The following is a 15,211-nucleotide window of genomic DNA, read 5'->3' as shown; positions in this document are numbered from 1 at the left end:
TACCAGGGATTTTTGAAGGCTGACATATGAGAATAATCAAATATTAAAAAGATGTGGGCCACCAAGCTTGATTTCCTAAATTTTCACATTCTGATCTTAAAATTACTCAAAAGTAAAACTATTACAGTAAAGACTCTGATTTAAATAAAAAATTGTTAGACGAAATGGAATTATTTCAATTTTACCATAATTACTATTATAACACCAAACATTCCAGAAATTAAAACGTTCATTTGATGGAATATTGGCATACTAGTATTCTTTTATGATCGTCATTTTTTGTGTGCTCTTCATCAGATGCCATTGATCTGGCCAGAGTTGGATAAATTCAAGTTGGCTTTGATTTATAAATGAAAAAGTCCACTGATGCGTTTAAAATGAATCAATTGAACAACTTGCCTTAGGAATATAGCTCTACATACACAGGTAGTAGTGTTGAACATCTGCGAGCACAATTGCCCAATACATGTTTATTTTTTCTTTGTGTGCATCCCAAATAAATATGTGGCTATAGGATAACGAGGGGGGACTTGAAAATTTTTGATCATACCGACGGGGACTTGAAATTGTTTGTTGAGGTTATGGAGGGGGTCTGAAAAATAAAATAAGATTTTAATCGCAATTCCTCCAGCCCCCCCCCCCCCCCCGTTATTTGTGAACGCAGCCTTGTGATCGAATCTCCAAAAATCAGATGTAAGTATCCGACCACAAGCTGCAGTAATAAAAGAGTAAGTGACAAACGACGAACTGGCCTAAATTTCTGTCTGCAGCGGCCATTGACGCGCGGGTGATACTATCTGACAAACCCAAAATGTAGTCTGGTCCCCTCAGTACTCCATTCCTACCGCTGGCTGCGCTGCTGACGAAATAGGCAGCGCAGCTGCAGCCAGCTGTAGAAATGCATCTTCGCTTGTCAAGGTATCTTGTCCGGGAAGCTGGTTGTTTCTCGAAGGTAGTTAGTAGGAAGTAACAGACCCGTAAGAGCGGACGATGGTAGAAATGGGCCAGGGGACCAGACTAAACCCAAAAGAATGCCAAAATAACAAACCAACAACCGTGATCAGCGCTTTTAATGTATGCGATTTTTTTCCGTTTTAAAGTTAGGACTCGTAGCTTGGCGGACACGTTATATGCAACTCCTGTGAATTAAGAAGGCAGAAGTCGACGTCATAGAATCTGTGGTTGTATGCACCATCACGTGGACCAATATCTGTCAGCGTCATAATAATCACGGACTACTTTCGTGTCTTTTACTCTCTCCTTTTTTCTGGCTCAATTTTAGTGAATTGAATAGCTTGTAGCTTGGAATAGAATGTTTTACACCTCGGAGTAGTTTCAAGGGAGCGTCCAAATTGGTGGAACCCTGCCCACTAAAAAATAAATACCCCTGTAGAAGATGGTAAAAATATTCATGAACACCAAACACCCTTGCTGGAGGGAGCTCGAGTAAACTTTTATGTTTCTTTCGATATTTTTGTCATTTTTGTTCATTTACGTTTATGTTGAAATGACAAATGCCATTGGCGGGGCATTACCGTCTCTATGTACATTCAAAACCAACTTCAGTCAGAAGTCAACGAGTCATATCACCAAAAGTGGCCGAATGAAAGGTACGTCATATAGGGTCATCTACCGGGTTAAGGTAGTATGATCCTCGAAAGTAAAAGACTTAAACTTTCTCTCATATTTTCTTCAAGGTATCTTTCAACCATTCACTTTCAAAATCCAGAAGAAAAATCGGTTGTAACCATGCAAATTTTGGCACAAGAGAAACAAATTACCTAAGATATCGATTTACTGATATTTGAAGTTCAAATGGCCGCCATATGTGTTAACTCTTTGGAGAAAAATAAAATTTTCGGTCTTCAAAAACTAAGACGGTGAAAGTTTTTCTTACTCAAAGGGCTTCAAAATGAATCCCCACAAGTGATAGATCAGTAAAGAAAGAGTCCAAAAATATGTCCCCGAGGTATATTCCAACTTCAAGAAAGAAGTTTTTCGCTCGAGACACGATATTGCTGCCGTATCCAGACATCGACCATGCATCAAGCTCCTTGCTACTGAAGGAGGTGTGTTCTGTCCATTGCACCGAAGCATGATCTGAACTGTATTTTTGTACAATTTATATATTTCTGCAATAAACACCCGCTCACGTAATTTGGGTTTCGCTGTTGATTCCCTTAACGGGCTTCAGCCAAATCGGAAGACTTACAAGTCTATGAATGAATAATGAGTGACATGAAAACGCCGTATTTTTTCCCACTAATAAGATCATCTGGTATATTTTCTCTCTCGGAAGTCGGGCGCCTGCGAATTTCTCTTGTACAATCAAAGTATTCATTCCTAAACGCAAAATTGATGCACAAGAAGTGTGGTCTAAGTTAATATATATGGTTCGCTGTAGGTCTTCTCTGTAGGACTCTTGAACTCGTTTCATATCACTTATTGTGTACAAACACAAATCTCTTGCGTCAACCGAGAATTTGCTCAACACCTGGTGAGAGAAGGGGAAGGTAGTCACAAAATCTGCAAAAACTGGAGAATTGTCAACGTGATGAGCTTTGCTTTGGTGGGTTTTCCAGATGAGTTTATAGTCAACTACTAATTCAATCCCACCGCACCCTCCTTCCACATTTTCAGTGCATAATACCATCAATGCTGGAAGGAGAGTGAAGAGGCACCATTTTTAGGACGTCGACCACCCCGTCGACAAGAGCCGGACGCGTACGTCAGGGCTACAGAAAGGAACACGTTGTATCAACTTTCATTTTACACACTGGGTTTCAGATGGGTCACTTCGTACGCAGCGTACAACTCTTGTAAAAAATCAGTTTTTTGAGTGAACAAACTTCTACATTGTTCGGCGTGGTGTATTTGCTATTATAGATTTCCACAGAATGAGTTGCAAATGTTGATTCGGAAACGGAGCACGGGAAACAGTCGTCGAAACTGCGCGTGTGCGAGTTTCTTGTTTACAAACAATGCATTTCGTGCACGATATCTAGATACACCTCATCATCATAGCTGCAACATTTAAATAATATGATGTAGATTATGACAGACATGTTTAACTTTCATTCATCACAATCGTACGTGGGATACATGTTTGCATTGGTCATATGGGTCCCATACGCCACCTTTGGGCAACAATAAGCCTTCCCAGGAAAGTGAAGGTTCTAGATAGAGGAAAGTCTTGTTCGCGATGACCCTTCAAAATTTAACGTGTGCGCAATATCCAATAGAGAAACGAAAAGAAAAAAAGGATTCCATTAATGAAGAAATGACTCCCGCCCAGCAGGCTCACATATACGAGTTTGTGTACCTAATGCGCGACATATAGCAGAAGCGAATGCTATATGGAGCGAATAGTACATGCACAGATCGAGTGTATCTGCGAACGAAGAAGGTTATCGCTAAACTGATCAGCATTGTGTTTCTCGTGTTAAAAGCTGTCTCCTCTGTGGTTTTAGCACGAAAAAATGGAGAAAGCAGAATCTAATGCGGCCACCAGCGTCGAACGAAAATCTTTTCTTGCTTTTAGGAATGCTGTCTGTCTACGCTTTAAGTTTCTATGCTAGTTGAGGGGGTGTTTTAGCACTGGTGCTTCATGAACTGACTTTTACCACAGCCAGCATGAGGTCTAGTCCAATCAGAACGATGCATTGGCGTGACTGAATTCATTTCTCAACAATACCTTTGCGTACGGTACACTGTGAATTGTGTTGCTACTAGTATCTTAGCCTACTTAGGAAAAGAAACTGTTGTGTTGTATACAACAAAATGCTATGAACAGTATCAAACGTTAGAGCTACTTTCCCTTTCACTAAATTGTCCCATGATTCATGACACACCACCTTGTTTTTAACAAAATGTTGAAACTAATCATTCTCACTTTCTCTCAAACAAAAGTAGAAAGTTGATTTTGGGGGAGGTCTATTGTTTGCAGACTCCACCGAATGGTAACGGTGCCACGCAAGCGTACAAGAGGTGAAGAACAATCGAAACACTGGTTGTGCATGCAAGGGACGAGATCACTGAAGATTATAGCCGCCGGATGCCGTCACCTGAACTGCAGACAACTCTCGAAGAAAGCCAGGACTTGGATGAATGATAATAGCGCCACCAAACCAAATAGCATTCTTTGCTTTTGTTTTTATTTTCGATCCACATTCGCACTCAAGCGACAGACTTTTTTTGGTAGTGTAAATTTGTTTTCCACTTTGACATTGAGTATTGTTTATTTTTGGTTTGCGTTAACTTTCAAAAAAATTGTATCCACCCATGTTTTGTTAGCTCTGACAAAACACAACTTTGAGTGGAAAATGGAGATTTTCCTTCTTGGATTTCGCTTTTTCAAGGTCTCACGAATTTATATGCAAAGAAGCCGAATAGTTCTAAAGTGGAAGTTTTGTCTGTTTTGACTTTCCGGTGAGTTATTCCTACAGTCCAGTGTAATTGAATAGACAGTGTATCAAAATACATTATCCTTTGTTAATCACCTTTACATGTGTGTAACTTATACTGCCAGTCAAGGTTAAAGGGACCGACTGTTTCTGATATTGTTCCTCCAAACTTTTTCGAGTCTGCGTACGTATCTGCAGTGTGAGAACGGATTTTTCCATACTTAGCCGCCGCGACGTGGCTATTCTGAGTCCCTTCCGAGTGAGTAAATCTATAAAAGTTATGACTCTTGGCAGCTTTTACTGAGGGAGTTTTCGACTGTAATATGTATTTACAGGAGAGATTCTTAATTCCCTCCTTTCACTACATCCCCTTACCCCTCGAAGGACAGACCTGTCAGTCACCGAGCCAACCAGTCAATCTTAAGCCCCCAGCCTCTTCCCAAACCCCGGACAAAACCACCGGTGTGAAACACAAGTATCCAGCCCTGTTTATCGTGTTTATCATCAATATGTCAGCGAGCAGCTACTGTTCCCCCGTGTTGTTTAGCGTTTATCGTCACTTAGCCGAGTTTGCAATTAGCTGTTCGCTGAGAACGCTAATCTTCACCAATCACCACGGTTTGTTATGTAAGCACAGCGGAAGAGCACCGCTCTCATCATATTTGCAGAGCTTACGCGAACGGGCAGGAGGGATCAAGTTCTTTAAAACTGGTTGTATTGTTGGTGTTAAAAGCCAATGAATATTTACACATTTTGTCGTCTGCGGATGAAATCACAAGGACACCGATTTCACAACATTAGCATCCTAGGTGACGTGAATATTTTGTCTGTATCATCCTGAACGTTCAACTGAAATATACTTGATGGCTTCAATTTGTTGCCCCCCTAATTCTAATACTCTGTTCCCAGGATCTCAAACACCGCACTGGTATTGGTTTGTTCTTCTTTGCACAAAATCACTGAGACATATATTGCACCGCTGGGAAAACGTACAGTCTTGATGTACAGACTTGCATGTGTGTAAACAAGTATTTGGTTTCTAAGTTTGAAGATACAGTGGTGTTTGTACTCGGTACCTTGCTCTGAACAAATGTTTGCGACACGCTGTTCTACTTAAGCTCAAAACTTCCCCAACATTTTAGGGGTTTGTATAGAAAAATACAATGCTGATTAGCCCAAACATAAAATCAAGAAAGCTCATTTCTTCGAACAATTATCGCTCATTGCAAGCTTATAATATACTAGAGATAGAAAGAAAATAACATCGTATTTGTATTATTCATGTAATTATTGTTAATATTTGACTCTAATTTATATTATTCATCAATTGATCATGATTAATGGAAATGTAACGTTTGACATAGTTGCTAGGATTCCATACATTTGCGTTTGATTTTACCACACAAGGAGAACAGCCACCTATACCCAAGACCGGAACTCAAGATGCGCATATTTAACAATCGCTCAGAGCATCGAGGGAACACGTCTTCCAAACCCCCTATAGGTGTCCGTGTCGCCTGTATACCAAACGTCACTCGACAAGTCGTTATGGATTTCATCAACAATTGCCCACGGCAGCAGATCGGGTCTATTTTTAATAATCCTGGAGTGTGGTCTGGAGAAAAAATGACGGGTGATTTCTGTTGCGAGTTGGCAAATTCCTGGAATGGTCGGAACACCACGGTATAATTTATTGAATATGACAACTCAGCTATTCCTCGTCTTCAGGATTGTTATTTGCATGAAAGTTGCCAACAGTTTTTATTATGTTATACACATTCTTGCGGGGTTTTGAAAATCATCACGTTTTACATATTTTGCCCGGAAGTCTTCTCGATAACATTCTCTATGGTTTAATTGTTCAAAGACGAGTACCAACACTGCTTTAATACTTGTGTCTGCTGACACAGTTAACAAGTTGTTGTGGTTTCCATGGAAATAAACAATGACTGGTTAACCTATCATGTTAAGTCTTCATCAAATACTTGTTGTTTATTTCAATCTGCATAAAGAAGACTATGCTTTTACAAGATATTGCCCAAGTGAGGAATAGAAAAGCTCCGCCACACGGTCTATGACTCCCACTCGTGTAAAAACAGACCAATGGACTTTGATTATCGACGAGATAGGCCACTGAAGTCGGACATCCAAACTCGAGCTCTTTGCTCCTTCGAGGGAAAATCAAATAAAAACAGTCGATATATCAGTTTTGTAAAGCTTGAGAATAAAAATGCCGAAGGATCTGGGACAAGACTGCATCAAACGCAAGTGTAACTGAATTCTTACTCTTATATGTGAACGTTCTATGCAAAGTTTCGCAAAAAAAGCTACATAATCATTGCTATCGCCTTGTAAATACGGTTACGGACATCAAGTTTGGTTAAAATAGATGTTATGGTGTTGTAAAAAGCACATAATTTTCTCAGATCATTTTCATATGCAAGCCCACTACACTGCTCAGAGATTTCCCTGTTTGGTTTTCATATTGCAGGCGCTCATTTTCCATTCAGAGCATATACACTCCACCTCTCGATGAGCGAGAGTGAAATTCACGGTCGCCCTCTATAGTTCGAGTTAGCACATCCCGCATGAGGACGGTCCGCGACGTCATACATCTCGGAAGACTTGTGGGGTTTGTCTTCGGCAATTGGTGAAAATAAACCAAAGTGCTCATCCGCTCTAGGAAGCCTACGCGTCGAATAATAACTCCCCAACTCACGCACACATCATCGAAACATAATCAATCAGGCCTACACCAAAGTTTGTCAAATGGCTCTCTTGTTTTGGCCGGATCCGCGACGGGAGAAATTCCCAGACCTACATGTTTCCCTGTGAAATTAAAGTTCTTCAAATACACAATTTAATGAACCTAACGAATGCTTTCATGCCCCCGAGACCGATTAATCAAACGGAGGGCTCTCATCACCGGGCTACTTCCCCCGCCTTGTTTCGCTAGTTATTGGCGATTTCATCCCACGAGGCTCGGAGATTTCATAAATGTTTCCACAATCCGTTATTTTTCTTGCCCGTCCACGTCTTCCGAGGGGGAGCTCGTGTTACGCTGGCCGAGCGTGTAGAAATCAGGCGAGGGCTGAGGGCATGGCTTATCTGCCGGCATTATCGCTTGTTATTATTTACACGTCCGAATGGTTGGCTCGCACGCGATGCGCTGGTTGCTAGACCGTGTTGAACTTAAAATCATCCGGGGCGACAGGTCGTATGGGGCAAGGATGGCAATAGAGTTTTAATGACGTCTGGTTTAACTTTCAAAGTTTCATGTGGAAAAAAAATTCAACCACAACTCATCTATTATGTTCTGAAGATCTATCATGTATACCAACTCGGTAGTGTTGAATATATGATGACGATTATGGAGCGTCGTTGATCAAAGACCGCTATATGAAGCGGATTGCGACCATAATATTTTTTTCAGGTCCAATTTTTCCCAACAGTATTGCGCACAGCTTATGAAAAGTCGCTTCATGTCTTAAAACTCTTCCCTGTGTTTTTGTCACCGTAATTACATTCTTAGCTCTAGCGCGAGGGGTCGGACTTAAGTACTGAAATACTTAAGTTGTCACACGTGACAAATATACTATATAAAATATATCGTCACAACGGCACGCATCTGAGTTCAAGAAGTCACAACAAAACGAGCTTAAAGTTAGACGGTCACCGTAAATTCGCATATTCCATATATGGTAAAGGGTTGGGGCTTAGCGTACTATCCCTAACACTGTAGCTGTCGGTCCTCCATATTTGATACGTCAAAGAGCATGCAGACGACGCTGCTAAGTATGCCATGGCTGATCATGTGGAGGCGCCCTTTTTAAAAGGCGGCCACCCGCCTAAAAACTGTGATTGGGTATTAAAAAGCAGGTAACCGAATACCTTTAAAGTCAGATCTATTCCCGTCCCCTTTCAATTAAAAAAATATTAATTTTCAGTTTCAAAGCGTCTTATTGAGAGGTGATTAACATTTCAAGCTTTCGCGTAAAGTCGCGCGCACTTTTTTACGCTTATGGTAAAAAAGCCTCGGGGACAGATATTTGGACTCAAATTTTTACAGTATTTTTATCATCTCTGCTCAAGTGGATACATTTTTAAGTCGGTGGACTTATTAAAAGTGTACACTGTATTTTTTTATGAAAGAGGACAATTCGGGTTTTCCCATTAGACTTAACAAACATCATAACGGCCATTTTGAATTAAAAATTGTGGGAAAATAAAGTTGAAGTTCTTCTTTGGAAAGGATTGATCATATCTTTAAAACTCTCTGTTTTGAGGCGAGCATTGCCATGTGCAAATTTGTGCTGGCAACATATTGACAATTCAGCATGAAGAAAATAACAAAATGCAGAGTCCAAAATTTGTGACACGCCTAGCGAGATCAAGTCTTAGATTACATAACTAACTTCCTGCAACACTTTCGGGGACGCCCGTGCTGTATTCCGATTGATACTGTCTTCTTTTGCTTCCGTGTTCAATCCACTATTACTAGATGAAAACAAGCGCTACAAACTTATATGTGGAAAAATAATGTCTTGATCAAGAAGTGTAATGTGAACTTTAATTTCGTAATATTACAGTTTGGCGACGTTGCCAAAGTCTTTCCAGGTTATGTCATCGTGTCTCCAAAGGCAAGGTATGGGCTTCTCTCGAGATTTGAGAATCATACCAGCTGTTGTTGGTGGCGCCCGTTTTCACCCACCGGGAAAAACGTAATCTGATTCCAGGAATGGCACAAGGCAGGTGCACGGAATCAGCCAATAGCTCCGAACTGACACTGCGGCCGATGTTTGGCGACATCGAGTCGACATTTGTTTCTGGTAGTCTTTTGGGTTTTTTTTAGATTGAGTCGAAGTTTGATAGAAACCAAGCAATCAACAACTGTTCCGACAAACTGAATGCAAATCTGTCGCAAATGTTATAAGTTGGATGTGTATAGGGTATAGACTCCCCGGTTTCTCAGACCGCGGCCGCAAAGGTATAACCCGCTTGTTAGTGAAATTTTGGGAAACATTTCGTCGTATTCACGACAAGACTGTGGTTTGTATTCGAACCAAGTCATCAAATCTTTATGACCTAAGGCGAATGACCAATAAAATCTCGCTGAATCGAGGCTGCATAGTACAGAATTTCTCGTTTTGTCGTTGACTTATAGTCTTGTGTCACGGTCGTTACCCCCAATGGTGTGCCTCTTTCTCGCTAATATTACATCCCTGTTTGGCTTCACTCATGATCTTGGCAACACTTCGTTGAACTTCAAGGTTCCCGATTGTTACACTTAAAATTTCGTTATGCATGTTATCAGGTTTAGCGATCGCCGCTCCCCTTTTACTCTGTATCCCCTCTCTGTCGACACCCAGCCTCTCCCCGCTCTCCCAATTAATGTCAAGCCTTGACTGATTGAAATACCAGCAGTGAAATCGTGTTTTTTTCCATTTTATTCCGAACAACTTTTCCCCTTAAAATGTCTTGTTTTTCACTTACGGTTCTCCGATTCTGCTTCGGCATGTTGTCGTCGGATAGTTTCGGTAAAGTAAAGACAAAACCCCAAAAGCCGCTGTGAGATTTCCACAATTTTACGGGATGCCGCGCGTTTGAGCGATATTTTGCGGCGCGTTTGCTCCTGTCAGTGTGTGTATTTGTTTGGTCTATTACTGTCACGCTCGATTAGTCGGCGGCCAGTAGACGTGTATCTCCCCTATCAGATATACCTCTGTTCTTTTGCCGAAGTCGTCCCGATCTCCCTTGAACAGCGAGAAACCATATGCACCGGGATGTTTTCCTTATAAAAAGCGGTGATGTCATGTCCCCGGTGTCACGTCCCCCGGGGATTGAAAGATGGTGGCCCTGCCGGCTGCTGTCACGGGTCTGATCGATGTCGAGAGGACGAACAAGCCTGTCGGGTAAACTTGATGGCTGGAAATCTGTTTACACACATCGAATAAAAGGAACTTCGTTAAACAAGTGATAATCGATTTTTTTACAAAGTGTTACAATGCAACTATAATTGCAACTTTTGTATGACCTTGGTGGAGGATGGTATGTCCATCATAGTTCTATGAATTTGAGTGATCACATATTGCTGCTCATGGGCCTTTACTTGCCGAGGAATTGCTGATATTATACTATATATATATATATATATATATATATATATATATATATATATATATATATAATGTATCATCAAGACTCATGTTCGTTTGTGTGCATGTTTACAAGCTTGGCACCTGGCAATAAAACAAGCTTTGAATCGGAAAACAATCGCCAGCTGCCGTCAGTAAAGTCATGTAAGCGCGGGACGGTTCTCTTTTAAAACGCCGATGCTGCTATCCCTGCATCTTGTCTGTGTTCCCGCCTTAGCTCTGGCTCGGGTTGAAGAAGTCAGTCGTGTAGATTTCACGACACCTGTTAAGCTATCACAGAAATCCTCGTGTACATTTTCCTCAATCAAGACTAATACTTGAACATTCTGCTTTTGCGATAACCCCCAGCGTCTTAATATGCCATGACTAATCGTTGGTATGCAGCGCCATAATCAAATTTTTATCACAGCTCTCTGGTGAGACGAGAAATAGTGTTATATGAATTCTTGTTGCTTAACGTTCGCTCACGCTCTGCAGAATTGAGGAAAGCGTTGTTTCTTGTGTAATGTGGCACTCCTTTTCCCCTTTGCGTGACCTTAAGATGACCTATGTGCGATGGACGTCGGCTATGTCGTTTGTAGGGAACTTATCGCCGGGGTGAAAGATTATGACGTCATTATTTTCCGCTCCTAAAGCGCCATCAGCTGTAACTTTTGATATACTTTCCGGTACTTTTTTTCCGGTTTGTAAACTACAGTTTCGGGTTATATTCCAAAGATCATGTCGAAATGCCTAAGTTTTCAACTTATCAACACTGCTTGTAAGCTAGACGCTTCCAATGTTATTGTTTACAGCTGAATTAAGATAGTATACGCCTCGAAAGTGAAAGACTTAAACTTTTGCTCAAACTTTCCTGGATGAATCTGTCAACCACTCTCTTACAAATCAACAATAAAAATTGGGGATCACCGAGCAAAGTTTGCTACTAGAGAAACAAATTACCCAAGATTCCCCAAGATTTAAAATTCAAAATGGCCACCATCCCTGTGTTAACTCTGTGGAGGAAAATAACGTTTTCGAATTTCGGAAAACTAAGACACTGAAAAGTGTTCTTACACCAAGAGCTTTAAAATGAACCCCCACAAGTGGTATATTAGAAAAGAAGTGTAAAAGTTTGAGAATCCGAATATCTGTTCCCGGGACGCGTTCTACCTTAAAGGCCGGACTAAATTCGTTCAACAACAACTTTTCATTATGTATTCACAATGCACTTTGTTGGCAAGGCTGATACTTTGTACTTTAACATATTGTAGAAGAACAATAAAGAAATGTACTTTTTAGAGAACAAAAGTAATATACCATCAACAGTTGCAGCTATTCTCTTCCTTGAGTATCATGACACCCCATGTTTCGCCGAAGCGACATTAAATTGTTGGGCGTCATCATCTAAATATAACCCTCTACCACGTCTCGTGCAAGTCAAGGATGGCTAGAATAGATCGTAAACTGATCATTATCATGTCATCCACTTGCATGGTGTATGTTGTGTCTGATCTCATACCCATTGCTTATATCAATCATGAACTTGAACGTTGTCATGATGTTAGGGAAAAAAACATTTGGAACTTCTATGCCGCACACATATAAATAGCGTTAACATTTTTTGGTTGTAAGGGCGAATCTTCATATGGTCGTTTCAAAATACTTGTGAGATCGCGCGGCGGTAATATGTTTGATTAAAAGTTAAGAAGTACTTGTGAAATGTTTGTGTTCGATATCTTTGAACGGATCTGAAACTTCCCCGGAGTCTAGCCAACGGTGAAGTTGTGAAGTAGATTTACGTCACGTGACGATACTGATATATCACCAACAACAAGTTCTTATATGCTATCGAACAAATTTGGAATTCTGAGAGGCTGTCCTGAGCTCTAGTCTCGTCGCTGTGAAACGGTGGCCCTCCTATTGACGTTTTCATGTTTGCAAATTTGATTTATACTACAAAACAATATTTTACTAATTACTTATATGACTTAATATTACAACATTATTATCGATTGCACTGTATGTAACATTTCTTTAAAAACTGTCAGGTTTTATTTTAAAAAGAACTCGACGCATGAGTAAAATCCCATACATTATTATAATAATTCTGTTGGTGTTTTTGTAAAGTGCGACAAATTCTATACTCTCCCAGGTTTGACAAAGTCGACGACCGGTTTAACGTTTTGTACACAGTTTTCACAAGTAGGCTACAGCCAGACCCATCGACTCCGTCTCAGATTGCCTGTTTTCATTGTTCTAAGAATATCATCTTACTATTAAAAAAGCCGGTTAAGATGTTAGAAGTAGAGGGATAATGTAAAAAAACACAAGGTTTTAATTTCAAACTTCAAGACGTTTAATATTTACTCGTCGATGACATATATATGGGTTAGACAATGTTATTAATACTTTTATTTGATGTTAAATTTGATCCGCTATTTAACACTTTATTCTTGCACTCGACAAAATGAAAATTCAAAGTAGCGTTATTACCCTGAGAGATTTCAAGATGTACTCAGAAAATATATTTTGATGTAACTAGTTGACAAAAGGAAACCTGTATGGGGGTGGGTCATGAATTTGAACTCGATTAAAACTACAAGTGCATGCTGGGAAGTATACGCTTCGAAATCTGTCTGAGCCAATACACGAACGAAAACACAACTGCTACAGACTCTGGCAAGTTTATGTAATTCTCAATAATTTTTTTCACTAATTTTTCCAATGTCAAGTGCAGTCTCTTGTTCTACTCCCTGCATGTTGAAACACCTACCATAGCTTGTAAAGATGATTCCATACGTGTAAAATGCAGTTGTTGTATACATTTGAATTCTAGTCCGGACCAGAATTCAATTGTCAACAATAACACTGCGGTCTACACATGCAGGGGATCAGTTTACAAGCTGAATACTGTCTATCTCAACATGGTCTGGGAAGTAGAACAAGAAACTCCAGGGAAAGCAGTTGAACAACGTGTGCAATATCGCATGTGCATTTTATCATTAGCATTGAAGGCGCTCATCGGAAAGCACAGGTCATAAAACTATGAGAGCAACGCCATAATTAACAAAATATAAATAGTGTTGAAAAGTGCCGAAACCGAATGCCGATAATGGTGCCATAAACGTGTACATCAGTCTTTCAACTATGAGCGTTCGGTGGTAACATTACGCTCCGGTGATTAGCCGCGTCTTATTTCATCACGCGTGCTTGGAATAATTAACATTAATTCATACTATGTGCTAATCATTTCACGAAAGGGTCCTTACTCGATACTTCAAAATGATGAAGATTTACTACAAAGACGATAGCGGGAGATTCTTTTAAATGGCTTTATTGAATCAAAATATGGCGCACAAATTGTCCAAAACCGATATAGTAAATTGAATATGAAAGTCTAATATGTGGAGTGAGGCATCATATGGCCTGATGTCCCATTTCAGCATGTAAACAGGCGCGCCGTCGGAAACTGAAACCATTTATATACTGATTAATTTTTATGTCAAAGCGTGTCCGCCGTAATTATTCACAGTTTATTATACGTGAGCCATTCAACGTCTTTACTGTTGCGGCTCTGATCTGAGGACATTCGTTAGAGTATTCCTCGATTTGGTCAATATTAAACTGCAACCTTTTTGATTTCCATAAGTTGGTGAGGGGCAGGGCAACAACACGACCGCCTTACTCCACTCTATCGACAGTGACCGTTCCGGTATTTCGATTGTACGCAACTCTCGTCAAATGATCGGTTTCAAGGGAGCATCACTCCCCGATGATCTCGCGCAACAAATTCATCCCACGTGACTATCAGACATTCTCAGCACGGCGGTTGTGGGCGGCGGAACCTTCAGATCTCCCCGATATCGGACATGCGAAAGCGATACAGCGGAAAAACTCAGACCCTCTCTCGGCCGATGAGCCCGTATAGGATGTCTCCCGCCCTCATAAATTATACTCGTGTATGAGATCTCTGTAACTTTCACTTACCGTCTAGAACAAAGGGTCTTCGCATATTTTCAAACAATTAGAAATCCGGCGCGGACATATTAAACGACATTAGTAATTAACAGAGAAACGGGCACGGGTTATTCAGCAGAGATAATGGACTCCCGATTTAGGTTTAGGATAGTAAAGCAACTCTAATATATCACGTGTCTGATTATTGTCAGTTTTCTATTGTGACGGCTGTCTCGTCGTCGCCCTCGTTTGATCTTCAACAATGCTCTACAGCATCAGACCAGTGTCTTGCTAAAATCTTAAATCATTTGGTTTCCGCTATGGCAGAATGCCCTCCCGAGACTTTCGAAGAATTACAAACACGATTGGAACTAATTCGGATAAATTGGATCTTTATATTTTTCAAATTTATCAAAAGGTACCGTATAGCTGAATGTTGCAATATTACAAATTACTCATAAAACAAGTGTGTAACTTAAAAAGAAAAGCAGATGAGCTTACATTGGCAGATTAAATCGACATTACTTCACAATCCAATTATCCCAAAATAGTTCCAATCGTGTTTACAATTCTTTGCTGGTTGAAAAGTCGTCTTCACTAACTTTGAAATTCAGAGAAAGCATATTCTCACCTCCAAGTATTTTATATGGACATGTTTTTCATCGTTAAGGAAGTAGCAGCCATTATCAAAGGCAAATATTGGTAAAATCTGAG

This window comes from Ptychodera flava, chromosome 12 (assembly GCF_041260155.1).
Source record: "Ptychodera flava strain L36383 chromosome 12, AS_Pfla_20210202, whole genome shotgun sequence".
NCBI lineage: Eukaryota > Metazoa > Hemichordata > Enteropneusta > Ptychoderidae > Ptychodera > Ptychodera flava.
Note: the sequence above shows the minus strand (reverse complement) of the source record.